The 15604-nt window shown below is 38.3% G+C and overlaps 1 protein-coding gene across 1 annotated transcript in view; it reads left to right on the top strand.

The window, feature by feature from the left end:
- The window catches only part of RFTN1 (raftlin, lipid raft linker 1), an 87981-nt gene that overhangs the window by 14009 nt on the left and 58368 nt on the right, over positions 1-15604 (top strand). The window lies entirely within an intron of this gene.

Below are 15604 nucleotides of genomic sequence, written 5' to 3'. Positions count from 1 at the left end.
GCTTTCGCGTACTGTGTGGCACATAAAAAATTAAAGACATCAAGGATGTGAGAAGTCCTAAAGATGCCATGTGTTTCCAAATGAATTGATAAAAGGCCTTAAATCTGAAAGAGAATGAGGTATGAGGTTTACAAATAAATAGATGGATTTTTCAGAAAGTTAGAGATAAGCCAAGACATGGTTACTGGTGAAATATAAATAAACAGCACTCTGCTGCTGTAGTTCCTCGGTTGCTAAACCCTCTGTTAGTGTTCTTTTATTTGAACAATTGTTTCCTGAATTTCTTAATAACAACTGATACAAGAATTGACAAATAGTGCTAAATTGCATGGGTTAATTCACTAGTAATTATTGTACAGATTATTAGTAAGCAAAAAAGATCAGCATCTACTTTTATCTCAAATCACAAAACAAAAGAACGAAAAGAGTGACAGAATAAATGGTCTTTTGTTATGTTATTGTCTCATAAAGTTTGGAACTGTGTCAGAATTGCTTTTTTGTTTTGTTTTGGTTTTGTTGTTTATTTACTAAGGAATGCTCAGCTCAAATGCAGCATCTGTCTTTCTCTGCAGTCCTTCTACCCAATTTTTCCAGCTGGATTGAATGCCTTGATGAAGCCTTTCAAATGATCAAATAGATAAAATTGTACATATTCTGTGGGATTATTTTCATTGTTCTTCACCACATGTTCACTGAATAAAATACTTTATAATTGTAAGACTTTGTTGTCAAGCTGCACTCTTGCACTACTTATCAGCTTTGTTGTTTGTTTAGTTTTTTTATTATAGTAAATTTTTTTAGAAAATTGATCTGCTTATCAATAGCTACTTCCAGGGAACCCTTCCAGAACCCTTGGTGGAAACTCAGACTATTTTGTCAGTGATATTTCAGTATTAGCCAGTAGCAAGTCTGGCCCTTGTTGACCTGAAAGGACTGAGAACTGATTCTCTGTTTTGCGAAGTACACTTGAGAATAGAGAGAAGTGAAAGTGTCTTGGACGTGGGTTGTCATATGATTAGAAGTTAGAGCCACATGAGGCTACTCGTGACCTCTCTTTGGGTTACGTTATGAGGGAGAGTGAGAAAACAGTGTTAGCCAAGGCATAGAGGCACTGTGCTTTGCACGCTTGCACGAATTTGCTGCTGAGGTGTGGCCGGTGCTAGCAGTGGCTGACAAGAATAGTGGTGAACAGCTCTGTTGTCGTATGCTGACTGTGAATACGCGTCATCATACACCGCTGTGCCACCTATACAGTTTGTTCTATATTCCTTGAGAGGGGAACTAAAAAATTGACCTGTTTATTTGCTTCTGTATTTTATTATTTAATCAGTAAGAATGTGCATTTATGAAACTAATTTTTTGATGTCAGTAACCCAAAAGGGTTCCTTTCCAGGGGGTAAGGAAAGGCTTAGATCTTAAGATTGTCTGCATAATGCTTTTTAATTACCACCTTCATGCCATGAAAGAATTCTGTCCCTGTTGGACAGGACATCTGCTACGTCTTTATTGCATATACTTACTACTTTGGGATTAGATTATAATAACTTCATTAACTCATTCTTCAGCAGCTTTGAAGGTAAGGTGTTGGGTAACAGTGTCTCTGCTTCTTGCTTTTTCATTTCCAATAAATGCTTTAGATGCAGCACTTCTGACAGAACTACACTGAGAAATAAAGGTAAAATGATGCCTTCTAATAAACATTTGGAGAAATACTCTTCTACTCTTTGCAAACAAAATTGCAACAACAACCATTTTATTGCACAATAAAAATAATAAAAATTTATTATAATTTGATTTTAGTCATTCCGTTCTAATGATGCTGGAATTTGTGGCCATTTTCCCATGAGCCATATTAAACAATAGACTTGCATGCTATCAGTATTACTGTGTGGGAATCTTCGCTTGAAAGCAGAAACTGGCCACATTTTTCCGAAACGAAGGAGTAGGAGTTCAAATTCTGGAGAGTGACAGGAAAATTTGCTCTAAGCAAAAAAAGCAGGGGTTTTTGCCAAGAAAAACTTTTTTCTTTAGTAAATCCATCACCCATGCTCTAGCAGACTTGCTTAAAGAAACAAAACATTACTTTTGGGAAGTGCTTTGTTAACTTTTAACAGCCTTTTCCACTACTCTTTGGCTTTCTATCAAGTGTTCTTGCCAAGTCGAAGTGATGTGGTATGTTTGGCAGTGACATACTTCTTTTAGGTGCCAGTGGTGAACTATTGCCTGCTAGTCGTTTTCAATATTCTGTGAAAGCCTTGTCGCTGCTAAATACACCGTTAGAGGTGTTACAGAAGGCAATATCCCATAGTACATTTTGCAGGATTTTCTTTTCGGGTCCTTATTTTTGAAGGATTTTCTTTTTAGAGGGTTTGGAGGTGGTGGTGCGATGGGTTTTTCTGTTTTGTTTCTGAATCGGTTTCCTAGGGAAACGAGAGTTTAAGTCTGTCTGTCTCATTCCTCCAAATAAGTATAAGTGGACAATTTTAAACCAATTTGCTAGAAATTTTCAAAGACAATTAGTCTGCTCCTAATGTTGTGAAAGCTGCAGCTGGGTGGAAGGCAGAGGCCGGCGTTGATAAGGGAAAGGTGAGGTGAACTAAGCCATGCGCACTGCCCTCGGGGACAGCTCGCTGGCCAGCGGGCTAGTGCATTGCTCCAACATAGCCACAGAATTGCTATTTCTCATCGGTTTGAGGAATCCAAGGGGTGAGAAGAAAAGAGAAGGGAAATTTGAGGCTGTGACAGCAGTGAAGTTGGAGAAGAAAAGGTTCATCAGCGGGAATCACTCTTCCTTAGCTATGCTAATGGAAAAGTCTTGAGTAGGAATTGGTGTAATAGCACTACATACAGGTAACAAAAAGTCAGCAAAAAGTGTTTTATCTAGTACTGATTTTAATCAGATCTTTAACCACCTTCCTGTGCCAGTAGAGTTGGCAAATCCAATAACGTATTGACTGTAAAGTAGGTCCTCTTTGGTATAGCTGTAACTCTCCCTTAGCTCATTTTAAAGGACGTAATTGCCGAATTTGTGGCAAAGTAACTGATCTGTTTGGTGGTTCTAGCTTTATATCGTCTGGAATTAGTTTTAGTTTATGTGGTAATTCTAAAAATCATAGATGGGATAACACAGGGCTCTTCCACATGCCAAATTAACCATTGAGGAAATTGCTTGACAGGGATTATTACCACACCGTATTTTCATACGTTCCCACACAAATCTTCGCATATTAAGTGTGTCATTGGAGAGGGGATTTCCTGTGACAATTTTAAACAGTGAGGGTTTGGATCACAAGATCTTCCTTTTCGGACCTGTTTTGCTGCAAATCTCAGAAAAGCTTTGGTTCCAGCTGGATTGCTCCCTTTGATGCTGTGGGGTAGCTGAGATCTCCAAGTGGAGCTCAGCAGTGGCACTGAGAGCACATCTTGTGAGGGTGATACGAGGTCTGCTGCGACAGTAAAATTTAAACCTTGCTTGTGTACAGACACAGACTCTTCGCCTGAAATTTACATTCCGTAACAGAGGTATTCTTTCAGTTTGCAATGTTGGGAGTTGTTCCCGTTATCAGTACCGCTGAACAAAAAGTAGAAGCGTAGGGCAGAAGAGCTGAGAGGGTAAATACCTTCTGGAGAATGTTTTACATTTGGTTTTTCATTTAAGTTCCCCAGGCAGGCCTAACTATTGGAAACGAAGACAGATCTAATTTACTTTTTGTTCCTTTTTAAAATTTGGAGTTTTCCTGGAAAGTTTGATGGATCAGTTTTGTTTCTGTTTATAATCTAACAGCTGTTGTGTGTTCTGGGTCTTGCATAGGTGCCCATGGGAGGCTTTGTCTTAGGATCACTACGGGGTAATGTGTTTAAAAAAAAAAAAAAAATCCAGACACATTGTATTTCGCTTTCCTCTGAATTTAATTTACCTGCCCAAGTATCTCCTGTTTATATTGAATTTCATCATGTAGCATTCTCTTATCGAACTTTCTTTCTCAAACATAAGCAAACTAGAGGCCAAAATCTAATCGAGAATCTAACTTCAAGTAACACTGCTTGCTTAGTTATACAATGCATGTTACATGTTTGGCTGCTTTAACATTTACTTAGTTTTGCCAGTAAAGCTGAAAACAATTTAACAGACATTTATGAAAAATTACAGGGTTTCCCACAGAGGGAAATTTGATTTAAAGAAGCACCAAAAGAACACTGAAAAATTACACTTCATGTTACTTTCCAAATGAAAAACATGCATAATTTGGAAATGTCTTCTCTTTATCTAAAAAATAAAATATTTCAAGCCAGGAAAAAGATAAAAAGATGAAAGTCACTATGATACTTTATTTATTCTAATTTAAAATGTTAAGTGTTTAGTATGTACTGCTGCCTTTTGAAGGAAAAGAATGTTATTAGTTGATGTAGTCAAGAAATAAGAACATCTGAAATAGGGTAATGCATGTGCTTTAGTGACAGGATTGGAAAAAAAATTCATTTCTACCTTTTAAAAAAATCCAACAAACTTGGTGCACAGTATCATCCTAAATAAGATTTTACGAGAAAGACTGAACACCTGTTAGAACAGAGGGGAAATGCATGTGAAACGCTGGAGATTTAAAGTGAAAAGAAGCAGAAACCAGCAGGTAACATTAGAATAAAGCCTCCAAGCATTTATAAAGCTATCTATCCTTTTCTGTATATGTACTTCAAAGTGCTGTGTATAAAACGTATACAGGCATGACCTGCCAAGAGGATTTTGGTTTCCTGGGAGACTATCGGTTCTCTGTTGCACAGGTTGACTCGGGGAATAAGAGCTATCTTGATAAATCCAGACCTTTATTCCTGAGGTTAATGGATATGTCGGAGAATTTAGATCTCTGTGTTGAAGGCTGAATTTATAAAATGCGAACTTTTAAATGTTCTCTCTAGTTTCCGGTTATTTCTCCTGGCATGTATTTATGATATGCAGCAATTATCTTGTGAGTTGGGGAAAAAAAACACCTTTATTGTAATACGTTGATGGCAGTTTTATCTTCCTGTTTTTCCGAGTTGTGCCAAGTCTTTGATTTTAATCGCAATTTTCAGCGTATCGTGAAAAATGTACATCAGATCATAGTGCATGTATTCAGCCACAGTTATTACTGTTGGCTTCTTTCTCCTCCCTTTTCCTTAAACGTTTTGAAATCCTCTTGACGTTTTCTGGTTTGGAAACTAGGCTTCAGTCAGATTTGTACTTATTACCTACCTTGTGAATATGGAAAAAAAATCCTGAAATCATGCATGCAACCTACTTTGTTCATCTGTGCTTGAGTAAGAATAAAACCAGTAATCTCAAGGTTGCTCTCAGTTGGTTTCAATGGAAATAAGTAGATTACAAACCTTTCTGCTTTTAAACTCCTTGAAGAGTCAGCACATGGAACGTTTTATTGACAATAGGATATAGTGATTTGGAAAGCTTAGAAATGCTACAAATTCCATTTCAGAGGAGATTTTTCTCATCTTGCAAAGTATGCCATAAAATGAATAAATTCCGCATAATGTGGAACTTATTAAAGTAGGCAATTTTTTGTGTTCTTCTGAGGATATTAACTCTACTTTGTACAGTTCTTTTACTGCAGTCCAAGTTTGCTTATTGTAAAATTTGCAAAGAATCCAGTGTTACTTCTTTGTTATATTCTGCATTTCTAAAACGTGAAATGAAAATTTGCCAGAAATATGGAAAGAACATCAAGGTGAAGCATAAAACAGAGAGGAGCAGAGGAAAGGGAAAAGGAGGGGGTTGTGCCAGGAAGAAAAGACGTATATGTATTAAAAAGTATGAGAGGAAGGTATTAAAAAGTATGAGAGGAAGAGAATGAGAAGATTCTGTAGGCTGCAGGGTTAGCAGTGAAACTTGCTAGAGTTCATTAGTGGTGGTTCTAAGAAAAATGGCAAGCACATTAGTTAGAGAGGGGTCAAAGCAAAAACGGTCCATCAGCCTTCTGAATTTTATGGTGCCACCTAATCATCTAAGATATCAGAAGATCTCTTCAGTAAGTTTTACTTTTTTTTTTTTTCTCCTTGGATAGCTTCTTCCTTCCCTTTTAAAGTCTTTGATTACTGGCCACTTGCTGTGAGGGGACATAACTTGCCACACCACTGGTGGAAGCAATGGGCAGGGCTATTTCACTACTTCTAAGCTGTTAGAATGAACGGCATTCAGTGTTCCACTGTGGCAGCTAAAGAGCTGCCATGAGGAGATTAACTTGGTGTCTAAAGGCTTTAGGGCAGGGAACCAGTACTTTTTTTGGGGTTGGAAATAGATGTGAATTAACATACTGGCTCTTCCTGTAGTTCAGAATTAACCCCTTCTCTCCTCTGTAATTCAATATAATACTTGCCTTTTGGAGCGTGTACAGATAACAAGTCTGTATGAATAAAATATTGCAACTTTGAACACTTTCTCCTTTTGGCTAGACATAATTGGAGTTTTCTTGGATTTGTGAAATGTAAATTATCTGTGTCATCTCTGTGCTTGGTCTGCATCAATTTAGGAAGTGGAACCAAGCAGGAGGGAGGGACAAACGAAAAAAAAAAAACAACATTTCAAAGAGCAACTCAAGTGCAGAAGGGATAGGATTTGATTCTTTTTTCTGTGCACAGTTTAACTGAGAAGTCCCTCCCCTTTTTTTATCTTCTTTCATTTTGCTTTTTGCAGTCATTAACCCTTCTTGTGTCTAGTAGGTGGTCTTAATTTTGCCCATTTTGCATAATTCTGCCCACAAGCTAATACGTGTAAGCTGTGAGTCATTTAAGAATTGCTTGTCAATTTTTTTTTTCACTTAGTGGAGATGATAGCCTGGATATTTTCTTTTTTTCCTGAAACACTAAAAATTAATGCATCCCATGTATAATCACATCATGTTTGTGGCAAATGTACTCTGTTCTTAAGATATTTATCTTATGCTTGCAAGATACAGAAATGAAACTTTGGACAATAAACAAGATAACTCAAAAGATGCAATGAGATTAGACAACACAATTGATAAGATGAATTTGTTTGATCTCGTTGAATCTGTGAGTTATCTTTGTACTTTCTCGATTTGACTAATGCATACATCTGCTACTTCCTAAAGAAAAGAAAAGAATGTTGGTGTAGGTCTGTGTGTTTATATATATGCACACTATATATATATATGCTTACATATATATACATATCTATATACACATACTTATGTACATACCTATTTTCAAAGGCTATATATGCAGCTTCACAGTCTTTCTGTGTTTTTTCCCCTCTCTACCTTACGATACAATGCTTTGCTTTTGAATATTTTTAAGTTCCATTATTACATTTTCACTAGAAGTAAACACTAGGAGGTTATTGAACAGTCATCCTTCATCTAAAGTCCTGATTTCTCTTCAGTATTTGCTCTTACGTTATTTGGTGGGGGCATTTATTGTATTTGCCTTGAAGATTGAAAGAAAAACCACTGAGAATGTCATTTAGCACAACCAAAAAAGCAGTGTGGTATGTTAGCATCTGCTGTCTTGCTTCTGCCGACAACCTGAACAGTAATACACCCAGATTGTCTGTCTTGTCTTCAAAATCAAGGAACCTCTATATGCACCTCATGGAAGCTCAAAGTTTATCAGAAAGGAAAAGAGATTATAATACAGCTTGTATAGTTGTTGCTCCAAAAGCTTGAGCTTTTAACTCATTAAATTCTAGCATTAGTGTGTTTCAGGTAGTTGAAGCGGTGTGATAGTGTCAAAAGCACCATATATTTGCTAGGTTAGCTGTACTACTTTAGCATTTGTTTCATAGAATAGATTTCATAGAATTTCTAGGTTGGAAAAGACCTTAGAGATCATCCAGTCCAACCGTCCTTAATCCCCCATTAAGCCATGTCCCTAAGCAGTTCATCCACCCTTTTCTTAAACACATCCAGGGATGGGGACTCAACCACCTCCCTGGGCAGCCTATTCCAGTGGCTGACAACCCTTTCAGAGAAGAAATTCTTTCTGACATCCAACCTGTACCTCCCCTGACTAAGCTTATACCCATTTCCTCTTGTCCTATCACCCGTCACTAATGTAAAGAGCCCTTCCCCTACCTCCCCACCATCCCTTCTCGAGTATTTGTAGACTGTAATCAGGTCTCCCCTCAGCCTCCTCTTCTCTAGGCTAAACAGCCCTAACTCCCTTAGCCGCTCCCCATAAGTTTTATTTTCCAGCCCCTTGACCAGTTTAGTCGCCCTTCTTTGGACTCGCTCCAGGAGCTCAATATCTCTCTTAAAGCGAGGGGCCCAAAACTGGACACAATATTCCAGGTGCGGCCTCACCAGTGCCGAGTACAGTGGCAGGATCACTTCCCTGTTCCTGCTGGTCACACTATTCTTGATACACGCCAGTATCCCATTGGCCTTTTTGGCCACCTGGGCACACTGCTGGCTCATATCAAGCCGGTAGTCAACCAACACCCCGGCTTGATATGAGGTTTGGTAGGTTTAGTTCAGAAATGATTACTTGGAATTCACAAAACTCATCAGAAATCTGTTTACAGCTTTGTACTCTTCAATTTACATTATTAGTGGGTTTGCCTTTGTTTTCCTTAGAAGTACTCTGATTCTCTGATAGGTTTTTGGTTTTGTCCTTGACAAGAAACAATTTGAGGGTTGAATGAGGAAAGAATAGTGAAAGAGTTAAGTGAGAGTAACATGACTGCATTGTTTTGCCGTGCAAACAATTTGTACTGTGTAAAATAGAGTTCCTTAGCGTTTGTAACAAAGAATGAAAATTTGCAATAGATGCCTTAATATTTTTTGTTTGATATTGATCGGAAATAACCGTGTTCTTACAGGATCAGTCAATAAAATGTTTTGATAATATTCAAGTTAATAGTTTGCTTTCTGCTCTCCAGAGTAACAAATTGGCCTTACCAAGCTCTAAGAGTTGGGAAGAATGATGATCTGGATTCCTTCAGCTGTTCCAAACCAAGTGCTAAATAAGTCAGTGAAAAGTGCATTACAAACTTTATTATTTATAGTTCAGAGAGGGGATCTTTTCCAGTCTGTGCTGCATCACTAGACAAAAGCCAGCAATCTTCCCAAAAGATTTTCACCCTGCACCTTCCTCCGGAGGAATTCTGATGTTCACCTGCCTCTCTGCAAGGACCTGCGATACCATTGAGCCCTCAGGGGCTGCACAGATAAACCCGAGGACTTTGGCAAAGCAAAAAGCGACCTGACAGCATGGTCCTTCATTTAGCAGTCAGTGTTTATCTTGCAGAAGCTAGATGTTCAGAGCTGCACTGGTTTGTTTGTGTGAGCGTGTGCCTTCTGTCACTGCGAATTGTACCTTCCAACGAGAAGTTACAGTTCCAGCAATACAAATGGAATTTCAAGTGCAGTGAAAATTCACAGAACCACTGAAAAAATGCAGCTTGTTTAACCACTTTGATCATGTAAAACATTAATACATTACTTTTATTTAACATCCGAACGTTATCCAAATGAAAAACTTTGCTGCATTTGACATGTTCCTACAACGTGTTTTAATGCGGGTGAAACTGCATCTTCTAATGGTAAACTTTCCAGTTAAATTTTTTTGACTGGCCCTAGTGCACAGACAATGTTTTGCTCTGCTAGAACTTAGTCTGCTGTAGATTTGATTTCTTTAAATTAAATTAAACTTGCTGGAAAGGAATTAATATTAAATTAAGAAACAGCAGTCCTCATACTAAATAGAGGAAGTGTACTTGCTTTAGTATTCTGCAAAATGATCAGGGCTGTTATAAACAATCATAAACATGCTTGGGAAGTGCCCTGTGTGAAAGCATGGGAAATGTTGTGGGCTTGGGTTGGATTTATGCGTTTGCTCGCAAACGTGCTTGGTGATAACACTTGCTCTCTTCCCACATTATTGCCTCCATTCGTTGTTGCTATTTAGTTTCCTGCCAGCAGACATGCAATTACAACCACCTTGGTGGGATGTGTGAGGCACAACAGAGCGAGCTAATGCCGTTTTCCACGAGGCGGTCACTAAAGGCAGGAGGTAAATAGCCAGATCTATTATACAGCCCTGCAGGATGTCAGTGGATGGTGTCGGGGTAATGGCTGTGTTACCATATGATCATAATTTTGCTGGTACTTTGTTTTCATCTTACATGCTTGTTGCTAGATCCGTTAAGGACCGTAGACGGTAATGCCTGGCCACTCTCTAGGTTCTTTGAAGTGGTCTCCTACATGCTCCTGCAGAGTGCAGAAGATTTGGGTGCTTTATAAGGACTATAGCAAAAAAAGTCATGCTGAGTAGGGAGGTGTTTGGAAGCAGTGAGTAGGAGTGTCTAAGTGTGTAGCGTGCCTGGATGTTTGCTCCTTTCTAGCTCTCCAGCACAACCTGGCTCAGGGGCAGCTATCTGCCTTTGAGCCCACAGTGGGGAGAGGGAGAGCTGCGCTGCAGCAGCCTTGCAACCTGCTGTCGGCTGCCTGCCTCTTTTGAGAAGGGCTGCGTACGCCCTGAGCTTTCCTGCGGAGGAGGCGTGAGGACATCATCCTTCTCCTGAGTCACCTGGAGCAGCTGTAGCTTTGCAGAAAGGCGTGCAAGGTTTGCGGTGCTGGAAGGAGGAGCACGAGTGACTCTGTAGCTCGCTGCCTCTGGGTGCCTTGAATGGGAATGGCTCACAAACCAACTATGGTCTTGGGAATGGCCTCATCCTGTGCTTGGAGAAAGAAGACAGTTTTGACTGTGTTTCTTGAAGAGCCTGAGCCTGCTGATGTATGTTAGGCCTGATCAAATAGGAGTATTGTGCTTGCAGCTACCAGGGAACTGAGTTGCTGCGTTACTTAGGAGTCTGGGTCTGGTGAGTTTGCTGGTCTTCCTTTTTTGGTTTCAGATACCATTATACACCACATTTTGGGCATGTAATGGTGCACAGCACCGCCTTCTGCGCCCAGTATAGACGGAGGGTGTATATGATCTACGTATACACCAATTTGATCTTTGATTAGTCTAATGCAAAGGAAAAAGTCTTACTTAATATTTCATAATAAATCGAGGAACATTACTTTGAAAATGCAGATGAACATGAAAACTTTAAAAGGAAACAGAAACTAGTTAAAAGGAGTCCAGTATTTCTGTGGAACATTTTCATGTGTAATGTGAACTGTCATTAAGGGCTTCATCAGTCTTTAACAGCTGTGACTGGAATAAGAGCATGCAAGCTTAATCAGGAAAATATGTTAAATAATGAAGAACAAAAAGTCCCAATGTATGATTTGTTTTGTTGGAGTAAGCAAACTGAGTAAACACCTAACACAGGATATTAGAAATTTAGAGCAGAACTGCATGCTTGTCCTTTTAAATAAAGTATTAAGGATAAGCACTGAGAAAGTGACCTAAATTTGACCCTGAATTTTACCGTTTCAGTAAAGACAAATTAAATAAATACCATTTTGGCATTTAACATTTTATTTTTCCTGGAGCATAGCTATCATTCAAGTAGAAAGAAATTAAAAAACAATAAAGTTTGTTTTAGCTTTGTTATAAATGTAACTCGCAGGAAAGGCAAACTGCTGCTGATCAAATAGAACAGGGTTAAAAGCATCTGATTCTGTTGAGTATCTATATTATATAAAGATGTACTGTAGTTGATGTTTGTCTTTATTAAGCGTGGGCTAATAGACGAATCCATGCTTTATTTTATAGAGCATGATATACCTTTCTTATTTAAAAGTGTTGAGTTATAGCATCTGAAAAGTACCCAAATCTATTGTTTAAAATAGAAAAATTAGCCTACTTATATTAAGACAGTTGCTGTAACTGTCTTTTCTCTTGGTATTTGATCAGGATATATCTACCTCTCTAGCATGGACCATAGCACAATTGTCAGAGGCTGTATGAGATACTTCGGTTTGAAGCTGGTTGGTGGCTGTTTGATCTATGTGGTAGTAGCCCTGGATGATCCACTGGGAGGGAAAGTGGAGCTCCTTAACACAGGAGGAACCAGTTCTTCTCAATACCTGTCTCGCCAACCATATTTCTCAGCCTGCTCTCAGTCCCTCAGGATATCTGAGGCAGACTGCACCACCTTCCTCTGTTTCATATAAATAGCTTTTTGGAGCTGCAGAGATGACTTATTTCAGATACACATGACTCAATCTGTAGATTTTTATGCAACTCAGTCCTTTTATTGAGTTTTCTGTGGCAAGATGGGGACAGTGTGAGTGTTTGGTCAGGTTTTTCCATTAGCAGCAAAGAATGCACAAGTCCCTAGACCAAGGAAAGTCACCTTATGGATATCACTTGTGTAACACAAACTTTTTTTTTCTTTTTGAAGGATCTCTAAGCTGTAGTTTTCTGCACATATCCAAGCATTGCTGGAAGTGTTTTCAGCTTCAATTATCAGTCAGGCAACAAACTAATTTGCCTGGTAATCAGTTCCAAAAGCACCCACCACTTCTATTTCCACTTTCAGACTTAGCAAAATTGAAAAACACAGCATCTGTCATTTACAAGTTTCTTATATGCTCATCTAAATGTAGACAGAATAAACAAAGGAATCTTTTGAGGTTAGGTTGTGGAGTGCAACAATAAATGAGGAAACATGGAGCAGAATATAAAACTTAGCTCTAACTGCATTTCAAGAGCAACATGGAAGCTGCTAAAAGAATTCAGCTTTATCTTTTGGCTAAATACAGACTTATAATAAGCACTGGAGTTGCACAAGATTTTATTTTGTTTTTCATTTGCTCTTTTACCTTACACAAGTCCCTGTTGTACACTATTTTTTGAGTTTTCCTTTTTCTTTTGAAAGTGGTATGATTAGAATTCTCTTTAACAACTAAACCAAAAGTTTTAATGGATTTTACTGGAAGTTGTTTAAGGTTTTCTGAAAATGTTAACATTTTTCTAAGGTAAAGTAAGGAAAGACTAGATCAACAACTGGTTTCATAAAGTAGGCGTTTTCAAGTAGGTTGAACCTACAGGTATGCATCTTAGAGGAATAAGCTGATGAAATAATTGAAATCTTATCATTTAAGTTTGAAGACTGTTGAATGACAGATGCAAGCCTCCACGAAGCTGTGGTACCCTTTTTTGACCTACTTTTAAAGAGAACTGTGTGGCTGTTAGCCTAGCTTAATGCCCAGAAAGATACTGAAACAGATAACTTATAAAAACGTATAGAGGATGATGAGTAGCAGGGATTTCTGGGGAGGAACTTGCATTACACAAACCAGTTTGTCTGTGGAAAAGTAACAAGAATGCACAGCACAGGTCTGTAGACCCAGGAGACTCATGTAGAACTTGTGGGCATCAGTTGTGTAACAGGAACTGTCTTTTCTTTTTGAAGGATCTCTAGTCCAAGGAGAAATTAGCAGTAGTTCAGCATCAAACTAAAAAGATGTATTAACTGTAAGGTTTAAAATGATTCTGTCCAGAGTCTCTTAAAATTCACTGTTTTCATTAACTATTCCAGCAATAGACTGCTGAGTATGGCAAAGCTCAGTAAACAATTTGAGAAGTGCTGTTCGCACAGTGGAGGTCAGAATCCAGAATGGCCTTTGAAACTGGAAAGAAAAAAAACAACCTTAAGATTCACTAAGGATAGGGATGTTTGGCCACTGTGAGTTGTGGGGAAAATAATTTTTTTTTTTTTTTTTTACCCAAATGATGTAAACTAAGATGAAATGTTTAATAAGTGTGACAGAGCTTTTCCGTTCTACAAAGTGGTGATGAGGCTTGTGCTAAGGTACTATACCTGAAGAAAGTTGTGGACCAATTGAAGAGAATCAGGAGACAACCATCAAAAATTATTTAGAAATCTAGAAAACAGGTGGGTACAGGAAACTTTGAAAGGACTGAGTCTAAAGAAGGTAATTTTAAGTCATTTTAAGGAGTGACGGGTATTAGGAATTGTAAAATGCTGATGTAGAAAAGAAATATTCTAGTGAGGAAGTAACAATATTGAATTTCAGAGAGGGAAATTTAGGCCAGGTGCTAGGAAAAGATTTCAAGTAGTAACAATAGAGAGGTACTGAAACGTGACTTATGGGGGTTGTGGAATCTCCATTACTAAAGGTTTGTAAAAATAGATGAGAGAAACTGTGAGAAATGGCTAAACTAGAACTGATCTTGCCTGTAGGTAATAGGATGGACTCGCTGGATGATCCCTCCAGCTCTATTTTCTATTACCTTTCTTTTTTAATCATCAAGTATCCATCCCAAGGCTCCAATTACACGCATTTCCACACTTTCCCCTCATTTTTAGCTTTTAGGAGGAAGCAATCACTCTCTCATGTTAATCACTAGACTTTCTACTAGTTTTACCAAGGCATCCTCAGAAGAATCCAGATACTAGGTTCATATGCAAGATAAGCATCAGTTTTCATAGACGTTTGTTAAAAATTGGAGCATCATCCCCAGAATTAACATTACTGAATAGTGTTTAGTCATTCCATTGTATTCAAGTAAAACCTTCATTTGAAAAGATATTCTGGCTTTCCTATTCTTTTGATTAATTGAACTATTTGCTCCGTAGTCTAAAATTTGTGAAGTCTGTGAGAAGGAAATGTAGTTTGACATCTGGGTTTCTTGCCCTAATTTGATCCCCAGTAGGGTCCAGTAACAGTTGATTTTTATTATTTATTGTGTATTATTCATTGGAGCATCTCTTTTTATGACTCTGAAGTGATTTGTATGCGGTTGTAGAAGTTAGAGCCTTATCGTCTGTCAGCGTACACGTTGCTTGGATTCCTCATTTTATTTGCAAAAATAATAAAAATTCTGCATCTTACAGTTCTTGGTCAGAAAGTTCCATTGTCCTCTTCTGGAACATAGTCTTATATGAAGAAAAAGCATACCAAGCACAGCTATTCTATTATTATTTAAATTATTCCTCTGTATTATTGGTTTTGAATATTTATTAGTTTTTTGATAACCTCTTTCATTATTCATAAAGGGTAGCCACACAGTTTGATGAAAAAAAGCAGTACGGTGAAACCTTATTTTGCATAACTGGTGTCTTTCATACAAACTGTTCTCCAGTGCTGCTTTTAACAAAGGCCAGCAAGGTGCTGGGAACCTCCATCGTTTCTTGCAACATCCGCTCCCTATTGGTTTCAGTGGGAGAGGAAACCATCCAGCACCTCACCACCCTATATGCTCTAGCATGGTTAGGGATGAAGTAATAAATATCCCCCAAGAGAGATGGAAATGAAGAGGCAAAGGTCAGGAAAGAAAGATGTCTTTTCACATAAGTGATGAAAAACATACGAAGAATTACTGACGTAGAGAGAAAGAGAACGGAAGGTTGTTTTAGGTGATTTATGGCATTTTCTTTTGAAGCCCAGAAGACTCCAAGGAAATAAGGGCAATTGCTGTACTGACTGCAGTGTCTGTGTGCGTGTTGAGTGTCTGATGGGAGTCAGCATCAGGTGCTTCACAGGAGCGCATAAAATCCCACAATAAGCACATTGAGGAAGGATTGTTTCCATGCACTAGATCTCATCATCAACTCTAATACGTGCAGGTTTGTTTAAACCCTGAGGTACAGGTTTCAGTGTCTGTTCTAAAACGTTTCTCGTCACTACAGGTATGCATTGCTCTTAGTGTTCCTGTTATCAATATATCTGCAAAG

This window comes from Tauraco erythrolophus, chromosome 7 (genome assembly GCF_009769465.1).
Source record: "Tauraco erythrolophus isolate bTauEry1 chromosome 7, bTauEry1.pri, whole genome shotgun sequence".
Classification (NCBI taxonomy): Eukaryota; Metazoa; Chordata; class Aves; order Musophagiformes; family Musophagidae; genus Tauraco; species Tauraco erythrolophus.
The sequence above is the reverse complement of the archived record's forward strand: the minus strand, read 5'-3'. Positions and strand labels throughout refer to the sequence as shown.